Source organism: Heterocephalus glaber, unplaced genomic scaffold (assembly GCF_053883595.1).
Source record: "Heterocephalus glaber isolate CG9 unplaced genomic scaffold, H.glaber_assembly_v1.0 deba00001572, whole genome shotgun sequence".
Lineage (NCBI taxonomy): Eukaryota > Metazoa > Chordata > Mammalia > Rodentia > Bathyergidae > Heterocephalus > Heterocephalus glaber.
Window position 1 is genome coordinate 25,382,248 of NW_028258357.1, and position 15,836 is coordinate 25,398,083.

Sequence of the window (15,836 nt, forward strand, 5' to 3'; positions counted from 1 at the left end):
AAAGCATTTCTTAAGTGCCTATCTAAAAGCAGTGAAAGACTGTGTCTGCCCTTTGGAAGCTAAGATTTGATTCTTGATGCACATTAACTAGATGATTTGCAGAGGAACCTTGAGGTTTACTTTTCTCTATTATACATTTCCCATATTTCAGGTGAATAATTTAAATGATAAAACCCTGTCTAATCAACTGGGCATATTGACATTTTCTTTAAATTAGACTCTATTTTGAATTTTAAAAGTTTTAATATAAACAATGTGGGGTTTTTTTCTAAGTATGTAGAAAGCTTGTAAAATTCAGATTCATTGGTTTCCTGATTTAATGTAGACTGACTTTTTTATTAAAATCTTTTATATTAAAGCAAATTATATTTTCTTTTATGCATTTATTACCATAGCTTTAAATCTTTAAATGTATTAAAGCATTGTGCTCTCTGGAAATATAGAATTGCTTTTTTTTGGTACCAGGGATCGAACTCAGGACCTTGCGCTTGCGAGGCAGGTGGTGGAACCACTGAGTTAAACCCCCAGCCCATACAGAATTGCTTTTTAGCCAGCCACTTCTAAATGAAATATATAGCTGATCTAATAAGCTAGTTAGTTTAATGGAAAAATACCAAATAGGGAATATCAAAAGTGTTCTTTCCTGAAGCTTAAGATAGGGTTTCATTTATTTCCTTAACAGCGTACTTTTTTGTTTTTCAAACCCTTTCATATCTTTGTATAAAACTGTAAATTTTAAAATCTTTAAGTACATTTACTTTTGGTGTTTTAGTGTACAAAACCTCTTTAGACAATCAGTCTGTACTGGTAAAAGAAACACCCTCTATCTTTTGATGGTCTACAAGCACATTAATAATTGAGATTTTAATCCATAGAGATCCCTCACTACTAGAAACATTGTTATTAAAAATTCAGAACATTCAAAATGACTGATACAACCATCATTATTTGCTGTTTTATTTAAAATTTATTTTCTCTTAGAAGTGCACTTATTTCTGGAAAATCTTAATGAAACAAACATTTAGAATAAATATAAGACAGTTGGGACTATTAAGAGATATTTCAGATTTTTTATGATAATGTGGGGATATTGCTGCTTTAAAGAATAAAGTAATAAAAATACCTTAATTATTTTTTAAAAAGCAATATAATCCAGCAGTTGTCTAGAAAAATAATCATCATGCTGTTGAATCCAGCATTTCCAAAATTATTTTGGTGGTATGAGGGCTTTTTCATTGTAGGTAAGACAAGAATAAAAACTGTATTTACAAAATTTCTATTGGTGAAGTTTTTTTGGTTTTGAGTTTTGAGATAGGTGTTATCCGGAACTCAAGAAAGACTATTTTGCGAGTGCAAATTACTAAATAACCATCTCACTTGAAAATCGTACCAAGAACAAAATAAATGTTTGAAGTATCAGTTGTGTTGCATTTAAACAAGACAGTGGAACAAGCTTATATTTGAAATTGTTCAAATCTACAGCACAGTTTCAGGTACTTGCTGGGCACAGAGCTTATATTAGAACTAGCCCACCAGGCAAAAAGTTAGCAAGCAGTGAGTTGAAAATGCCTCAAAATAGCACAGAGACGTGACTCACTTAGCACTACCTCCTGTTCCATGGCAGTTGCTGACAACTGGTCACATCTTTTCCCTGAGCTCAGAAGGAGCCAGTCAGGACTCCATCAGCTGAGCTATTGCTCAGCAGTTCCCTGACTTAGGTCATTCAGCAATGCTATTGTAAGACAAGGCAATAAAAATAGTGAATGTCAGGATGTGGGCATTTGAGCAAACTTGGAAACAATTCAATTTTGAAAAGTATCTAATGATATAAAGAACTTGCATACAAAGTGCTTTCACTGATATGTTTCATTTTGTTTCTTACAACTGTTCTGTAAGTAAACATAACATTATTTTATAGATGATGAACATGAAGCTGGGTGATTATGACTTAACCCAAAACAGGAGTAATAAGTTACCCAGGAACCCTCTGCCCAGGGCTCCTCCTTCCCCAGATCATAGAGCATGCTTCTCAAAATACAGAAGAACATGTGGGTGATGTGGCAGCGTTACTCTGGGTTCTGTCACTTCATGCCACAGAGGGCACAGGTGAGGTGGCTTTAGCGGTAAGGAAAACAAGTTACTCTTAGAACATGAAGACACAAGCTACCTTCCAGAGAAGTCATTTAGCATCTCAGAAACATCAAGTTCGCTGGTCACTTCCACTTCTCTTCTCAGTCATCCTCAAGAGTGTCGCCTTTGGCCCTGTTCCTGTTTTCTCAGAGATGCTAGATGGCTGCAGAGACACCGAGCACCAAGTCTTCACCGCTCAAAGGCCATGAAAGGAGAAATCACAGGGCCAGGGTTGCAGCTCAGCACAGCACTTGCCTAGCACATGTGAGGTCTTGGCTGCGATCCACAGTATGGCAGAACAAAACAAACTCCCATCTTGTGCGCCCTTCTCTTGAAGAGCCAGGAAGATCTTGCAGGAGCATCCTAATAAGCAAGGCACCTTAACATCTCATTGTCCATGGCTGTTATCTCTCCCCTGCTAAGCCATTATCTGCCTGGCAACTGACTTAAATCCTTGGGAGGGGGTCACCTAAAGCACATGGCCACCTAATACCAAATGAAGATTTTGGGTCAAGATGCAAGGTACCAAAAGATTGATTGCCAGGGCATCTATCGTAATAGTTTTTACCTGAAGCCATTTGTCTTAATCACTTTATTGTCGCTGGAACAAAATACCCAACACCCACAACTGAAAGGAAGAGAGGTTTATTTTGCCTCCCAGTTTTAGTCCATCGGTGGCTGGCTCTAAGGCAGGAACAGAATGGCAGAAGGTCCCAGCAGAGGAAAACATGCTCAAGCCATGACAGCCAGGAAGCAGAGAAGGGAGAGGCTGTGTCGCACCCTCAGTGACCCAGCCCCAACCAGGCCCCACCTTCCAGCAGATATGCACCCATGAACACGAAAGAGATGAGTCCCCCGTGGTCCAGCCGCCCTCCACACACGTGAGACGTTTAGATCTTCTGGATCTAAACCATAACCTGGTTGCACCTAGATTCTGTTGCTGGGGCTGCCATTGCCTGTAAATGAACTGAATGTTCATTAACATCAGACCATCAGAGCAATAGGGTTGGGTTTCTGGACCTCATAAAACAAGGATGGATTTATAGTTCAGTGACCAAGGCTTGCTTGGCCATTTTTGGTACTTTTTTATTGGCATATGTTTACGATACATAATAATTACAGATATCTTGGGATACACACACACACACACACACACACTAGCTCATCTTCACTGTTTTTACTTTCACCATCTTTCTCAGCTCCTTTTCATCAGAGCAGATCATAGAGACCCTCATCAATGTAGTCTCTCCCAGACTCAGGGATGCATTAGTCTAACAATTGATTCAATTGCTTTGTGCAAACAACAAGATAGGTTTTGACTACCCTTTTTCTAAAACATCAAATCCATAAACATAGAATGACTTTTAACACATTCAGGGCTGAAATTTGTATGTCTCACTGCCAGGCAGCTTGAACCACCAGTGGTACACGCATGACCTTTTACTAGTAAAAAGGAGACTTTTAAGGAAACTTTTTACTAGTAAAAAGACCAAAAAATTGGATTAGATTCAGTTGTACCACCAATGGTACAAGCTGCCTCATGGGACAGTCATACATGTACCACCAGTGGTTCAAGCCACCGGGAATGTCTCCTTCCACAGAAGAAACTTCCAGGAAAGGGAAATTGTCTGTGGTGGGCCTAATGCTTTACATTTTCTTGTCCTGTTAGGTAAAATAATCTTGAACTGAACTTGAAGAATCCTGCATAATTTAGGAAGACCCATGCCTGTTGTAAGTGTTCCAAACCCACAAAAGCACAAAAGTGGGTTTAGACACAGTGCACACATACCAGCTCTAAAGGAAAAAACAAGCAACACGCAATAATCCACATGGAAAGAGATTTTTTATTTCCTGTACAGGGATCAAACCCAGGGGTGCTGGATCCCAGCCCCTTTCACTTTTTTGAGACAGGGTTTTGCTAAGTTAAACTTCAGTCAAACTTGCTTGCCTCCTGCCTCAGCTTTACAAGTCACTAGATTACATGTGTGCATTCCCACATCCCACTCCCTCATTCTTGTCCTGAGTTTTGTCAAAAACCTAGGCTTAAGATCTATTTTTAACAAGTTGAGATAATATTTCCTAAGGTTGAGTTCTCAGAGCCCAGAGTTGTTTCAAAATCAACCAGAGTTGAAATAAAGATTTAATGTCTCACCTGACACCTAAAATCAGAATCTTTGGGGGTGGGTTTGAAATTTACACATTCTCATGCATACTGGCTTTTGTGAACCACCGAATTAGTAGGAAAAGGCTACTGGTGGACTTTTCCAAAAGGAAACAGTACATGCCACTTTAGCTGTTGTGGGAATGTCCATATAAAGTAGGTGGCATATGATACACGCTCAAATGTTTGTGGACAAATAAATTGCTATGTTTTGTGGGTGGCCCTATTTTCCAGCTAAGGCCAATCTAAAGATATTTTTACTTTTAATAAAAACAAATATAACTCCAAAAGCACTGAAAAAGAATATCACTTTTGCTGAAGATATTTTCAAAGAAAATAAAGAGGGTTTGCATTACACAATGAAGCTGCTTGAACACCTTTCTAAAAGATGTCTCTCACATGTCCATTCCCTGTGGCAACTACCACCACCTCCTTTGCCTTCCTGCCTCTTCTTTTCTCTGAGTACATGCTCCTCCCTGTATATTCTCTGCTTTGTTTCTCTGTTTTAGGCCAGAAGGAGGCTGATCTTTCCCATACCCTAAGACCCCGAAGCCCACTGTCAACCTGTCTGTCCCTCTGAAACTCCCCTTTCTCCTAACTACACTCATTAACTCAGCAAATCTGAGCCCCTTCCCCAGGATCCACTCTCTGTAGACTGCTGGCCACAGGGTAGGGAGAATGGGTCATTCTGAATATTACTTAGTCTAAATATTATTTATTCATTTCCCCCAGTCATGTGGGAGCTCAGAAATGGGTAGTGGCTGTTTTTATGCATCATTGGAAACAATGTCTTCAATCTATCTACACCTGAAACAAATGGCTATTTGTCTTCTGGACCTAGTAAAATATCTAGGCGGCCTTAAAGGAACCCTAAACCACATTGCAGTTTTATAACCCCAGCAGGGGATCTGCAGGGATAGGAGTCTATTGCTTGTGAAGCGGAGGACTGTATGATCTACCCTGAAATCAGTTCTGCTCTTGCCTGAACACTTAGCTTCAGTGAAGCAAAGTTAAGTCCACTCGAGGATAAGGAAAGTCTTCTGGAAAACAAGGCTCTTTCTGGGCATTTGCCAAGAGGAACGGCACTAGGCATTCTGCGGATCAGGTTACCAATCACTCTTCTCCCAGTTTCTCCGTGGAAAAATGTGCGAAGCCTTAATTGGAAATGTGAGATCACCTTCCCAGCCATCGGGAAAGATGTTCCGTGACTATCTCTTCCCTTATCCTGCGAGGTTTGATGAGCTATTCTTAAAAGGGAAACAATCACGTAGTGAACCTTCAGAGGAAAAAGAAAGCCGTAAGGTAGGGAACAATGATTGGAGCTCTAAGACCGAGGGCCTTACCAAACGCTCCGAGGAGCTGACTGTAGCAAAGAACACCCGGGAAGGAACACACCGGACAAGATGGAAAGTAAAACAGACCTTTATTAGTCTGGCCAGACCGCACTCCCAAAGCCAAGTAGCTTAGAGAGGCAACTGGCTCAGAGTCCGAAGCTGTTTTTATAGGGGGTCTCAGGGGAAGTTGGCAAGCAGAAATACAAAAGTGGAGGAGAGAGATAAAACAGACCTTTTACAGATTGTCCTTAAGATAACATATTCAGATATGGAGTTGGGCAAGCATGACAGAACACTACACACACAACAGACCTTCCTGCCACCACAACAAGCACTGGAACTTGATGTCTACCTGGTGATCCATAACAGAAGCAGAAAGTTGGGGCCCTGTTACAAAGATGGAGTAACTGTTGTTCAGTCTTACAGAGCCAGTGATGACGGTCTGCTCTGCCGGCACCTTAGACTTTCAGTTTCACAGTTTCGGGTCTGAATCCTCCCCACTTCCTTCAGGCTTTGGGCGGAAGTAAATCATCGTTTCTTAGGCAAAACAGCCGCAATGCTTCCCAGGCCAGCTTCTGGGCGGCTCTCTCTGGGCGGACAGGAGCCGTGACACTTAGGTCTTGCTTCCAGTGGGTGAGCCTGACCAAAATACCCACGGTTCCAGAAACTACTTTCCCGCTCATGGGAATTGGGCGTTCCGCCACCTCAGAGGTTGTGAAGGACACCAGCCAGGACCTTGGCCCCCGCCTCGCGTAAAGGCACAGCACGCTCAGGTCTGAGTCCCCGCCTGCACACCTGTGGTGAACGCCCCTGAATCTCGCAGCTGTCTGGCGAGCCCGGGCTCAGCAGGTCCCGGGAGAACCGCCAGATCCAGGGACCGTCCCTAGGGCTCTTTTGCAGTCGTTTTTTGAGCTGCCGTTGTGGCCTTGGCCGTGGAGCTGCGGGCCAGAGTTGGGAACGAGACCTTTCTGGACCGGTCTAGCTCGGATTGCCTGCTTGCGACGGGGCTGCCGCTCCTGAGCGCCTCCTTCTACCCCTGGGTGTGAGCGCCCAGGCCCGGTCCGAGAGCCGCAGCTAACCCTAACCCCAGCTCTAGCGGCGGCCGGGTCCCGACGCCGCAGGGAGTCAGTCCTTGCCGGGAAGTCGGCAGTTCTGGGGAGCCGATCCTCAGCCTCGGTGCTTCCTCCGCCGGCCTTTGCTGCCCGGCCGACCGCGGACAGGGAATCTGTCTGGGGACGAGAGCAGGGCCAACCCGCGCCTCCCGTCTTTCTAGGACGAGAGCCTTCAGAGACCTCCCCAGAGTCCCACCGACCCTCGCGGGAGCCTGCGGCTTCCTCTGCCGTCCGCAGAGGCGTCTGCATCCCAGCCTCAGTGCCTCCCTTCCAGCGCCCTCCTGCGGCGATCTTCCTTCCTGCTCCTTCTCTCCCGACCTCTCCCTCGATCGCGGTACCCGTTCCTCAGAGGTCGGTTTCCGAGAGGCTCGGTCTGCGTCGGTCCCGCCCCTGCCCTAGCCGCGCAGTCTGCGACCCCACAGCGTCAACCCCAGCTTCGGTGCTGCCTGCTCCCAGCTCCCCCGGCGCTGGAAGCCGGGGCTGGAGGCGAACCGAGACAGGGGCGTGGGGACCCTCGCAGGCAGGCAGGGCCTCAGTTCGACCCCTTGGTCCCCGGCGCCCACGGGGTGGAGCGCGGATTTCCTCGGTGCAAATCCTGCGGCCAGCCAGGCAGGGACCTGGGGTCTCTGAGCCCGAAGCCGCTCACAGGTGAGGTGGGGGACAGGTGGGGGCAGGACGGGGGGAGGAAGGGGGGAGGACAGGTGAGGGGGAGGACGGGTGGGGGGAGGACAGGGGGGAGGACAGGTGAGGGGGAGGACAGGTGGGGGAGGACAGGTGGGGGAGGACAGGTGGTGACGTGGATGCGTCCCCGATTGTGGTGCCGCTGTTCCACACAACCCCTGACTTTGTCATTATGGCTCGGGGAAGTCACCAGTGTGTGCATGTTTCTGTGTGTATGTGTCTTTGTGTGTTTGCATTTGTGTGTACCTGTGTGTGCATGCGTGCTCATGTTTGTGTTTGTGCATGTATGTCTGTGTATGTGTGCGTGTGTCTGTGTGCATGTGTGTGATTTTCGGGGCTAAGTATCTAACTCAAGACCTCACTTAGGCTTCTACCAGTGAGCAGCACCCTAGCTAGGCTCCTTTCCTTTCATATTTTGTGGAGCTTTTTTGAATCGAGTTGGGATTTTGTGGTCTTTCCCTTCTCTGGGACCCACTGGTAAGATTCTGTGGTTTGTTCCATTCCGCCACCATAACTACCACTGACGAAGATAGATGATTATTAAAAAAACCCAAACAAACAAAACTATTAAAGCAGATTGGAGGCAGAGAGAAGTTCAGAAAAGCAGTTGTTTAAATCTCCGCTTTGGTTTTGAAATAAGGCGATGCATTTTCTATTCTTCTGTGACATTAGACAATGAGAGGAAGTAGCTTTCGTGTTGGGAATTTAGATCTCAGGGATGTCAAAATTTCTATAATTTCAATATTTACAGTTTTCCCAGGTGATTCAAAAGAAGGGGAACCTTTTGTTGAAAAGGGAACACTCTTTTCTGCTCTGTCACCTGGGTTATTTAATGTCAACTCATCTGTAAAACGGGAACAGCTGTGATATGGGCTTTGTAGGGTCACTAGGGTCAGTGAGTTACCAGTGTATGTGAAATGCTCAGTTTGGCCCTGAAAGATAGTGAGAGACCCATAAACAGTAACGCCAGGGTCATTTGCTGCTTCGGTGCGCTTTGTGAAATTAATGAGTCCTGTATAGGCCTTTAAGAAAGTGTCGTCATGTGGGTTAAAATTGGCCAAATTCAAAGAATGTTTGGGCTTTTTGGGAGAAAAAGAAAAGTGAAGATGCTTATGTAGCTCTAAGGGCCACTTTCCTCAGGTAAGTCTTATACAAAGTTTTTAGACAGTGTGCTGCTGTGCGCTGAATACCACCGCAAGGCTGATAATGTGCCAAATTCATCTTTCTTCGTGAAAGTTAGAAACAGTTCCATAGGAAACAAAAGGTCGGCACTTACTGAGAAGCTACTGTGTCCCGGGTGTTTCCCAAGAGGCGCCTTTGTTGGGCTCCTGCTGCCCTTGGTGCTGTCAATGCGAGGGTCTTCCTGTCACCCAGACCAGCCTGGTGACAGCCAGAAAGTGTGAGAACTGGAGTTAAAGCCCACGCTGTGCCTCTGCACTGAGCAGCCATACTCAGTTCCAGATGCCTCTCCGAGGGCGGGAAGATACGTCTTACTGCTTCTCTCCATTCCAGAGGGAAAATAAAGCCAGTTCTGTACATCAGACACCGGGTTGTGCTTTCTTTACAAAAAAATTCCTTGGAGATTCCTTTTTCCTAGGCAGTTTGACATTGGAGTTCTTGTGGTTAAATAAAAATCTACAACTGGTATTGGTGCAGAGGGACCCGAAGTTCTGCTTAACAGTGTGCTTAATGAAGAAGCTTCAAGACTGGCTTTGAAGATGGCCATTGAAACATTGGTAGTGCTGAACATAATTCCCCACTCACTTACTAAGATTGCCCACCTCCCATGGCTGGCATCCTCCTGGGGAATGACTGGCATTCTGGAACCTGTGGAGCAAGGGAGAGGACACATCCTCAATCTGGCTGCAGAAGTGGTCTTGGCTTCAGGCCACTGTTAGTGGCTTCCTCACCTGGCCTTTGCATGCTTTTTGCTGTCTCCAGATCAGAACCAACTCTTTTGAGATGTGGTCCTGCAATGATTGTGGCTTAAATTCATTTTTGTGACTCAGAAACCAAATCATATTCTAATCAACTGTACAGAAGCTGTTCCTGGCCTGGATCCATAGGCAGAATTTTATCCAATGTTTGGTTGCTCAAACCAGGGTGGGCTAATTCCCAGGTCAAAGGCTGAGTTACTCAGGTGCTTGGGGCCTGGACATTAGTCAGCACCAGCACCTTGTCAGTGTTGTCTGGGCTCGGCATCCAGGGCTCTGTAGGAGGCAGAGTTCCTGGGACATCTGCTCAGCCTGTGTGGCAGTGGTCTCCTGTCCTGGTTTTCATCTGCTCTCTGGAGGGGCCTTCCTGGCTCCCAACATCCCACCCCGCTGGAGACCCCTGTCTGACCTAGAGCCCTCTCCTTCCCAGGAGCAGTGGGCTGTGTTGCTCATAGCAGCGGGAGTGTCTCCAGGTACTCAGTGATAAGTGAGGAAGCATGTAGTCCTGCCCATGTCCCAAGCTGTGCTTTTCTCCTCTTTGTGGCTATCTGTGTACTGGGCCCTGACTCATTCTATTTATATGATATCATGTTGGGCTATAATATCTTATTTGCATGCCCAACTTTTAAACTTAAAATACCTTTCAACTTCAGAATCAGTTGTCACAACTTATTTCCTCTCTATCAGATGAGAAACTGTGTGAACAAATGCACTGTGCTGCTTTATGGAACTTGGTGATTGTGGCCCTATTCTTGGCCAAAGCCGACATCTACTTAGCTCCTTGCCATATTCCTGATCTCTCTGCCCATAAACTTTGATTTACCTTCCCGTTTATTTCTACTTTATCTTATTTCCTGAATGTGACGATTAACCCTTTCTTTTCCAAGTTTTGCTTCGGAACTTTACTGCAAATCTGGCTTTTCCTCTAGTTCTGAGGCACCTGCACTGATGCTAGAGAAGGTGTTCAGTTCCCATAGGCAATGGCTCTCATGGGTGTCATAGTGTTTGAAAACGTATTCCAGAATACTTCAAGGTCAACACCACAAGGGTGTGCCCAAGCACGCGATAAATCCAGCCTTCAAGTGAGTCAGTGGCCACATGCCTCCAGACTTGATTCTGTGCAGTAGGAGAGTCCCTTGCTGATCTGTGTAAACGGACCCTCACGATACAGTCCAAACAGCATCACTCAGAAAACTAAAAACACAACAATAGTTAATATTTAAATACTTTAAAAGATACATTATTAAAAAGATAGCATATTTAGAAAAAATTTTCTTTGTCATTTAATATTTTATAAATAGATAAAGATGACTGATTAAATGGTTATTTTATACTAAAAGAAATATTTAAATATATATTTTAAAAATGTTAAAAGTCAATGGTTCTAAGATAATAAAGTCATCATAATTGTTAAGGTAAGATGCTGTTTGCTCTGATTAGGTTTGAAATTTTAAAATTACCCAATATGTCTTTATAGAGATTTTTATTATGAAGAAATATACATGATGTGCAGAGTTTTACATATATTCTCCATGTAACATGGAACAGCTGTATGTTAACCATTTAATCAGAAAAGAGCTGGTAATTGATAATGAAAATGTTGACAATTTGCATATGTAGAATCTATCATCTAAAATGAGAAACGTGCCTATAATCAATAAAATTCCACTTTCTAAAAATCAGAGCTTGAATGACAATAACATGAGGAGCTCCAATTTGTCTTTCTCCACATTGATAAGATTCCTCTGGGTCTAGGCCTCCACTGTACTCAGCGTACCGGAAGGCACAATTCACCAGCCCCTCCTTGCAGCCCTGATTGCCTTGAGGCCAAGAACAGCTTGCAAAGTCTCATTCACTCAGGGAGACCAGGTTGACAGTTTTCCAGAACACATATTCATCACACTAAGAGCCCACAAAGCATCACGTGAATCTTGAAAATGTAACAGAAATCTGTTATCCATAAAACAAATATCAAGACATTTTGTATAATAGCTCATACATATGAATATTTTTAAAAGAACAGTGAACTGCATGTAACACCACAGTTTACCACAGCAATGACAGGGAACAATTCTTGACTTTCTAGTGGGAGATTGAAGGTCTGAATCTGATTCCATGCCTGACCCTTCATAGGAACCACACATCCTCTCTCCAGTCCACAGATGAAGGGTGCATAGCAAGGAGCTGTTACTGAAACACGATTTCCCTCTTGTGCTTATGGTTTTGAAAGCCAACATCCTGAATTCTTCACTAGTCTTCAAGTAAAGGCAAGTATAATATTGAAAGGGCAAGACATTACTTTGTGAATTTGTGAGAAGGACCGAATTAAGCACACCACACTACCATTTCTCCAAAGGTATTCATGGTCATGGTGAAGCTGTGTTTCCACTGATTGGATTCCCTATTGTGCAGTTCAGTCATTTCCACATTCCTCTCCTACACTGCTCACCTCCATCCTCCCTGCCTTCAGAGGCATATATATCTAATGGTCTTTATTTCTACTTAAAACCCAATCCATGGTTACTAAGTGGATTTTCCATGGCCAATGTGAAGCCAGGGCTGGCTTTTTCCCTCATGAGAGCTGTTCTCCATGCCAAGACATGACGGGGAATTTGTCTACACTGTACTTACAATGCAGGGAATTAAATTTACTGCCTGGTAAGACCTGGCTTCTTGAAACTACTCTTTGATTATGAACACTCAACAGCAACCACCATTTTCTCTGATATCTCTGTGAACATTTCAAATATTATCAGCCATGCCATATCCTGTATGTTGCCTTCCGTTGGGGCCATTGTTCATCTAAATTGTGATCAGCTTTTGAAGCTACTGGTGTTGTTCCCAATTGGTCCAGGAAGAGTGAAGAATTCATCTTTCAAAAAAAAAATCAGTAAAAGAAGTGTTGGATTAGACCAATCAATCCTTCTAACAAGTTTTCTTACTCTTTCCAAACAAATAATTTTCACTATGGTACAAGAGAAAAAAAAAACTATTTCCCTAAGTATTTTCTTAAGGGCTGTGGAACCTCATAAGGACATAATTGCAGAAAAAGAGACCAAGTAGAGTTATTTGATTGAGCTACAAAATGAAAAAAACAGTCTTCCCAGAGCTCTATGAATTGAAACAGTATATGCAATAATTTAGGTTTTAAGATCTGTAAGAGGTACCTTCTGCCGTTTTTGTATTCTGTTTTTTGGTACCAGGGATTGAACTCGGGACCTTGCACTTGTGAGGCAGGAGGTGGCACCAATGAGCTAAATCCCCAGCCCAGGTACCTTTTGGCAAATCAGAATTTTATAGCAACAAATAGCAAACAGGTAAACTTGATGGGCCAAAGTTTTCTACCGATGGTCCTGAGGACACCCAGGTGAAAACCTCACTAGTGAGTGAGTGAGTGGCTTTGATTCCCCTCAGTTCCCAGCCTGTGGCAAGCTATATTCTCAAATTGTAAGATCTTCAGGCACACACCACCATGAAGGTACTACTTTGATTTTATAACAGCACAGATACAATTATCACAGGTAAATTGTATTCTACATGCTCTGACAGGTTATCCAGTGAATGAATATGAAAAAAAAAAAGCCCAAATCATGAAGTATATCAGTGAGGCTATTTCAAATTTTAAAAGCCATCTTCTAATAAATTCATAAGAGATACTATATTTATTGTTGTCTCTTAAAGGTTTAGGGTTAAAATCAGAGTAGCAGCCAGTTGGTGGCCATGTAGAGATGTGGAATTAGGTTTCTTTATGAAGCAAATTAGTGCACAGAGGCATATTCATTATCAATTGAGATATAGTTCTTTGCTTGAATACCAATTTTTTTGGACTTGGGATTGAACCACAAATCAGAGGGTAAAGACTGCTTTAACAGGAAATTGACTTGGGAAATTGATAGAAACTAGAAAAAAGTTAAAAGTGGACTTGTACTGCCATTATATATAACCATACAAACATCAAAGCACTGAGAGATGTAGAAATGAAAGATAAAGTCACAAAATCTGTAGAAAAAAGCATTGAGGGAAATATCTTTCTAACTGTGACTTAAAATACAGAATTATAAAATACATGAAACTGATTTCTTTTTTTTGAGACAGCATCTTGCTATGTAGATCAGGCTGACTTTGAACTCACTTACGTAGCCGAGGCAGGATTCTAACTCATGGCGAATCTCCTGCCTTAGCCTCCCAAGTGTTGAGATTACAGCCATGCACCACCACACCAGGCTGAAAATTAGGTTTTGCATAGCAAAATAGTAAGACATCCAAAGAAATTTTGGGAAATTTTTTATCTGCAGCACAGAAATGGCAAATGTTCACAATGTATCTATAATGCTCCTAAAAATACAGAAACTAGGGCCTAAAAAAGGACCACCCTACTGGCCAAGGGATCTTAGACTCCCTAGCCTATCTCATGGAGGACTAGGAGTATTAAAAACACAAGTGGATGGCCATCCTTAGACCCTGGTTAATGAATCTACAGGGACTGGCTGAGGATCCTGCTTACTGTAGTCATAGGCCACACCAAGGATTCTGGGTACTGTAGTGTGTGTGGGGGTTTCACAGCAAAAGTTCTGAGTACTGTAATCCCATGGGGGCACGCTGAGGATTCAAGATATCGTATTCCATGGGTGGGAGACTGAAAACACACCAAGGATTTTGCGTACCATAGTCCTGGGCATGTCTCAGGAATCTGTGTACATTAGTTCGTGAGGGAACCTGCCAAGGATTCAGGGTACCTTCCTCTTTAAGGGGGTACACTGAGGATTCTGTGTACTGAAATTTTGTGGGCTATAGAAGGTTCTGGGTATCATATTTCTCAGGACAGTCATGCTGAGGCTTCTGGGTATTGCAGTATTTGTAAGGATTACACTGAGGATTCTGGGTAGCAAAGTCCTTGGGAATCATTCTGGGTACCTAGTCCTTGCAGAGCACCCAGAGGATTCTGGGTCCTGTTGTTGGGGGAGGGGTGGTTCTGGGTACTGCAGTCCCAGATGTGGAATTGTCTGGTATCCTGGAAGGGGTGTGTATGGGGGGGGGGGTTTCACAGTGATACTTAAGGCTACTGTAGTACAGGTGTGTGCATGCAGAGGATTTTGGGTACTGTGGTGGATTGATTAATGGTTAATTTAAGTGGAATGCCCAGCTGAACTGAGTCAGTGTGGTTCTGGGTGTGGAAGACCCACCTGAGGATTGTTGTCAATGGCACAAAAGGAGAATAGGAGGGGAAGATGCATGCTGTTGATTTTCCTAGAGAAGCTTGCTGCGGCTGGTTTTCCTGAGAGGAAATTTGCCGTTCCCTTTGGAGAAGGAGCTATGGTCCTCACTGTCACTGGGGATGGCTGCCGTTCTCTTTGGGGAAGCTCTGGTCTTCGCCTTGAGTGTCGCTTTCTGGTTTCAGTGTGTATCTTTTAGCCTTCTGGCACAGATCCTTTACCTCGGTAGCACAGACTTTCTAGAAATCCACCACTGGCCTTTGGGGCTTCCCAGTGCAGATCCTTGATGTGGACCCATGGAGGACATTTCTGTGGGCTCTAGGCCTTTGGCTGGACTTGTGCAGGACATTGCCATGGGCTCCGAGACTTGGCTGGATTCTTTAGGTCTCTAGCACACCGACAGAACTCTTGCACTCTTCTGCATTAGACTTTTTGGGTGAATATTATAAAATAATCCTATAAATTATGTGTGCCCTGTATTACATCTATTTCTTTGCAAACCACTGACTACAACAAGTATGTCGATCCTTGCGGTGGTGGAAGGCAACAGGGAGCCTTCCGGGTACCATAGTCATGGGGGAAGTGGTGTCCTGGGGAAGACACCGTGAACCATGATGGGGGTGGCACGCTGAAGTTTGGGTACTGTAGTTTGTGGTTGAGGTACAGTTTCTGGGTACTGCAATCCTGGGAGGGAGCGTCACACGGAGGATTATGGGTACACGGGTAGGAAGTATAAGGCTTCTGCCTATGGTGGGGCATGTATAATGTTCTGAGTAATGTAGTCTTCGCGGGGGGGGGGTCACACCAAGGATTCTGGGTAGTGTAGTTCTATGATTGGGGCAGGCAGAGCCTTCTGGGTTCTGTAGTCCTGGGTGTGGGCTGTAAGGCCAAGAATTCTGGGTACTGTAGTTTGGGGTGCACACCAGATTCTGTGACCTGTGGCGGGCAATGCTGTGGTTAGCAGCTGTTGTCACCAACCTCCTCGTGTCAGTTGCCCTGGTGAGCTGGACTCCTGCGTACCCTCTATCCAGTGGGACAGAAGGGCTGAGAAGACCAGGCCTGTAGGGCCTTGCCGCTGGCTCAGAGCTGGCCGCTACCCTGACTGCCCCAGGGTGCCTACACCTGAGAGGTACCCAGACCAGGCTCCTTCTCCCGTGACCTGCCCTGCTGGGCCCAATCCTGCCGCACCCCGGCCACACCCCTCCAGAACCCAGGCCCCGCCCCTCTCATCACAGCCCAAGGACACCCAGAGCTGAGGTGCCCCGGCCCCG

General features: G+C 44.6%; 1 protein-coding gene across 1 annotated transcript in view; it reads left to right on the forward strand.

Annotated features, from left to right (window-relative positions):
• Positions 1-1,261: 1,261 nt before the first annotated feature.
• LOC110349144 (adenylate kinase 9-like) overlaps positions 1,262-15,836 on the forward strand; it is a 47,232-nt gene continuing 32,657 nt past the window's right edge. Inside the window, exon 1 of the mRNA XM_087192789.1 lies at positions 1,262-7,385. The gene's annotated coding sequence lies outside the window, so the exon portion shown is untranslated. The remainder of the gene's footprint in view (positions 7,386-15,836) is intronic.